The following is a 5,596-nucleotide window of genomic DNA, read 5'->3' as shown; positions in this document are numbered from 1 at the left end:
ATAATATCCTTTTTGAGCTGGGAGGCAGTGGAAAGTATTTGTGAGTTTCCTGCATTGCGCAGGGGGTTGGACTAGTTGACCCCGGAGTTCTCTCCCAACTCTATGATTCTCAGCCTTTACTCATAAGGTTCCAACTCTAAGGTTCTCAGCCTTTGCCATCTCAGTTGCCCTTTTCTGGCCCTTTCCCAGCTCAGCAGTGTCCCTGTTGAGATGGAGCGACCAGAAGTGCAGGGTTCCAGTGGAGGGCGGACCACAGGTCCGTAGAGGAACATTCACAATATTGGCTGTTTTTATTTTTAGTCCCTTTCCTAATAACCCTCAGAGTAGAGTTTGCCATTTTCGCCACCACGCACTGAGTCAGAGTTTTTTACTTTTTCGTTGCGCAATCCATTCTGTCCCCGTGATCTTTGTCTGCTAGTTCAGAGCCGTCCAGCAGATATTTAAAGTTCAACTCCCCCCCCCCCCCCCGCTGCATTGAGTTCCTTTTTCCATGTTGTTGCCCCACTTGCTGATAGTAGAGAAACCTTTCTGAACCTCTTCACAAGCCAGCTTGGCTTTCCTCACCCTGAACCAACTCATGTTCATCACCTCCTAAGATTAGTTCAAGAGCACCAACCCCAGTACTGATCTTTGGGGAGGGGGTGACTGCTCATAAGAACATAAGAGAAGCCATGTTGGGTCAGGCCAATGGCCCCTCCAGTCCAACACTCTGTGTCACATAAGAACATAAGAGAAGCCATGTTGGATCAGGCCAGTGGCCTCTCCAGTCCAACACTCTGTGTCACATAAGAACATAAGACAAGCCATGCTGGATCAGGCCAATGGCCCCTCCAGTCCAACACTCTGTGTCACATAAGAACATAAGAGAAGCCATGTTGGATCAGGCCAGTGGCCTCTCCAGTCCAACACTCTGTGTCACATAAGAACATAAGAGAAGCCATGTTGGGTCAGGCCAATGGCCCCTCCAGTCCAACACTCTGTGTCACATAAGAACATAAGAGAGGCCATGTTGGATCAGGCCAAGGGCCCATCCAGTCCAACACTCTGTGTCACATAAGAACATACGAGAAGCCCTGTTGGATAAGGCCAAGGGCCCACCCAGTCCAACACTCTGTGTCACATAAGAACATAAGAGAAGCCATGCTGGATCAGGCCAATGGTCCATCCAGTCCAACACTCTGTGTCACCTAAGAACATAAGAGAAGCCATGTTGGGTCAGGCCAATGCCCCCCCCCCCCCAGTCCAACACTTTAAGTCACATTAGATCATAAGAGAAGCCCTGTTGGATTAGGCCAATGGCCCCTCCAGTCCAACACTCTGTGTCACATAAGAACTAAGAGAAGCCCTGTTGGATCAGGCCAATGGCCCCTCCAGTCCAACACTCTGTGTCACATAAGAACTAAGAGAAGCCCTGTTGGACCAGGCCAATGGCCCCTCCAGTCCAACACTCTGTGTCACACAATGGCCAAAATACACACACACACACACACTGTGGCTAATAGCCACTGATGGACCTCTGCTACATATTTTTATCTAAACCCCTCTTGAAGCTGGCTATGCTTGTAGCCTCCACCACCTCCTGTGGCAGTGAATTCCACATGTTAATCACCCTTGGGGTGAAGAAGTACTTCCTTTTATCCATTCTAACCCGACTGCTCAGCAATTTCATTGAATGCCCACGAGTTCTTGTATTGTGAGAAAGGGAAAAAAGTACTTCTTTCTCTACTTTCTCCATCCCATGCATTATCTTGTAAACCTCTGTCATGTCACCCCGCAGTCGACGTTTCTCCAAGCTAAAGAGCCCCAAGCGTTTGAGCATTTCTTCATAGGGAAAGTGTTCCAAACCTTTAATCATTCTAGTTGCCCTTTTCTGCACTTTTTTTCTGCTCGCTTATCTCCATTGCAAGAGACAAGAGTAAGATATCTGAAGATAGATCCAAGCAGTCAGCCGTGTTGGTCTGAAGTAGTAGAACAAAACAGGAGTCAAATTGCTCCTTTAAGACCAACTTATTCAGAACGTAAGCTTTGTGTGCTCCAAGCACGCTTCATCAGACGAGGAATCCGGCACAGTGAGCAGAGCCACACATAGCTGGTAGGCAGTGGCTCAGAATGCAAAATGGTACCAATTTAAGATCCAATGGCAGAATAGAAGAAGAAGAGGATATTGGATTTATATCCCGCCCTCCACTCCGAAGAGTCTCAGAGCAGCTCACAATCTCCTTTCCCTTCCTCCCCCACAACAGACACCCTGTGAGGTGGGTGGGGCTGGAGAGGGCTCTCACAGCAGCTGCCCTTTCAAGGACAACCTCTGCCAGAGCTATGGCTGACCCAAGGCCATTCCAGCAGGTGCAAGTGGAGGAGTGGGGAATCAAACCTGGTTCTCCCAGATAAGAGAGCTCTGGCTGACCCAAGGCCATTCCAGCAGGTGCAAGTGGAGGAGTGGGGAATCAAACCCGGTTCTCCCAGATAAGAGTCCGCACACTTAACCACTACACCAAACTGGCTCACCAAACAGTAAAATTATCTGGTAGGCAGTGGTTTAGAATGTAAAATGGTACAAATATAAGATCCAGGGGCAGAATGGTAAAATTAACAAATTGAGCAAACCTTTGATCTGAGTAGCATGAGCATCCGAAAGCAACAAGGCAGTATATCAAAATGTGAGAGTGTCTGTTAATGACACTGTCATTATAAACCTGGGCCAAAAGGAGGGAATTTCTACTCAGAAGTGTTCCCATCCAACTAATTTACCTTTTAACATGCAACGTACATATAGTTTGTCATTAGGAGAAGCATACATTAAAATATAGTGGGAGGTGGGTTCAAGATATGTAATGGGATAAACAACCAATATCTCTGTTTGAAGGCCTGAGCCACGGCTCACGAAATCTCCCCGGCCATAAATGTTAATCTCATGACCGCTAAGTCTGCTCAGGTGAGGCGCTTTGTAAAAACCCTTTGGAAAGTCCAGGTGTGTAATGGTCCCTGGATTGCTTTTATCCTCATGCTTCTTAACTTGCTCAAGGAAAGGAAAGGTTCCCTGTGCAGGCACCGGTTGTTTCCAACTCTGGGGCGACGTTGCTTTCATAGCGTTTTAAAGGCAGACTTTTGACGGGGTGGTTTGCCATTGCCTTTCCCAGTCATCTACACTTTCCCCCCAGCAAGCTGGGGACTCATTTTCTCGACCTCGGAAGGATGGAAGGCTGGGTCAACCTCGAGCCGGCTAACTGAAAACCCAGCTTCTGCCAGGGATCGAACTCAGGTTGTGAGCAGAGAGTTCAGATCACAGTACTGCAGTGCTGCTTTACCACTGTGTGCCACGGGGCCGCATAACTTGCTCAAAGAACTCCCCAAAGTTGGAGAGGCAGGGCTTCCCTTGGATGAGTTTCTCTCCACTAAAGATGTAAAATTTCTGGAAATTCTGAATCTCAGAAAAAAAACCAGGTTTTTTCTGGGTCGTCCCCCGCCCCCCCCCCCCCGGGAAAAAAACAGATTTTTAGGGGGGAAATTGCGGGGGGGGGGGAGCTACATTAGCACTTCTTTTTTATTTTCCCGATTGAAAGTCATTCTGTTACTTTAGGAACCTAAAATATGACTACGGACAATTTTACTTGGCATGAAATTATCACAGCTAGCATACTAAAAATAGAGTGTATTCAAACAATTATTGCAAACAGAATTTACTTTTTAAATAATATTTATTTGTAATTGTAACAAACGGAGCAACAATCTCCTGAACTGTTTGCTAGTTTATGTGGAACAGACAAAAAAAAAAACCCTCCACAAAACAATTTTTATTCATCATGTTAAAATGAAACGTTCCATAATTTCTCTCCTTTTCGTTTTTTTTCAATTTTTTGGAAAAAAAACAAGGCTTAAGGGGAAAAAATGTTTTTTTTCCTGAAATTTCCTGTTTTTTTTTCTGGGCCTTCACATCTCTACTCTCCGCTGGCTTTGCTCCTGACATAATAGTTATCCCTTCACTAGCAGTTTCAGCTAACGTACCTGGAACGTTGAAGACAAATCAGCCAGGCTCATAATGCCCCGTATAAATCGATGGTGCGGCCTCCTTTGGAGTACTGTGTGCAGTTCTGGTCGCCGCACCTCAAAAAATATAGCATTGGGGAAAAGTGCAGAATGATTAAAGGTTTGCAACACTTTCCCTATGAAGAAAGATTAAAACGCTTGGGGCTGTTTAGCTTGTGGGGTGACAGGATAGAGGTTTACAAAATAATGCATGGGATGGAGAAAGTAGAGAAAGAAGTCCTTTTCTCCCTTTTTTACAATGCGAGAATTTGTGGGCACTCCATGAAATTGCTGAGCAGTTGGATTAGAACTGAAATTGCAGAGCAGTCGGCTTATAAAAGGAAGTCCTTCACCCAAAGGGTGATTAACACGTGGAATTCACTCCCACAGAAGGTGGTAGCGACTGCAAGCATTAGGCACCTTCAAGAGGGGGTTGGATAAGCAGATGGAGCAGAGGTCCATCAGTGGCTGTTAGTCACAGCGTATTGTTGGAACTCTCTGTCTGGGGCAGAGATGCTCTGTATTCTTGGAGCTTGTGGGGGGCACAGCAGGAGGCCTTCTAGTATCCTGGCCCCACTGGTGGACCTCCTGATGGCACCTGGGTTTTTTGGCCACTGTGTGACACAGTGTTGGACTGGATGGGCCATTGGCCTGATCCAACATGGCTTCTCTTATGTGACATGGAGTGTTGGACTGGATGGGCCATTGGCCTGATCTAACATGGCTTCTCTTATGTTCTTCTGTGACACACAGTGTTGGATTGGAGGGGGCACTGGCCTGATCCAACAGGGCTTCTCTTATGTGACACAGAGTGTTGGATAGGAGGGGCCATTGGCCTGATCCAACAGGGATTCTCTTATGTTCTTATGTGACACAGAGTGTTGGACTGGATGGGCCGTTGGCCTGATCCAACATGGTCTCTTTTATGTTCTTATGTGACACAGTGTTGGACTGGATGGGCTGTTGGCCTGATCCAACAGGGCTTCTCTTATGTTCTTATGTGACACAGAGTGTTGGACTGGAGGGGCCATTGGCCTGATCCAACAGGGCTTCTCTGATATCTTTATGTGACACAGAGTGTTGGACTGGAGGGGCCATTGGCCTGATCCAACAGGGCTTCTCTTAGGTTCTTATGTGTCTCAGAGTGTTGGATTGGATGGGCCATGGGCCTGATCCAACATGGCTTCTCTTATGTTCTTATGTGACTCAGAGTGTTGGACTGGATGGGCCATTGGCCTGATCCAACAGGACTTCTATCGGGTGTGGAAAATGCGCTCCGACCTTCAGGCTGTTGGGCTGAATAGCGAGTGACCCCAGAGGACTCCCGGGTTCCTTTCCTGTCTCTACAAGACGAAAGGGTAGTCAGGAAGCCAGGCGATCATGTGATTCCTTGATGGTTTTGCAAGATATCCGGACAGGAAGCGAAGACTGGGCAGAGTGGGAGGGGATTTCTGGGGAAATGCTGGTGGGGCGGGAAGGGAAATTAGGCTTGTGTGGAAGGAGTTGCAGGTGATCTAATCCTCCCCCCCCCCCCGCCCGGTCTTTCTCTCCCCTCCTCTCAGATTGCAGG

Source organism: Heteronotia binoei, unplaced genomic scaffold, assembly GCF_032191835.1.
Source record: "Heteronotia binoei isolate CCM8104 ecotype False Entrance Well unplaced genomic scaffold, APGP_CSIRO_Hbin_v1 ptg001559l, whole genome shotgun sequence".
Lineage (NCBI taxonomy): Eukaryota > Metazoa > Chordata > Lepidosauria > Squamata > Gekkonidae > Heteronotia > Heteronotia binoei.
The sequence above is the reverse complement of the archived record's forward strand: the minus strand, read 5'-3'. Positions refer to the sequence as shown.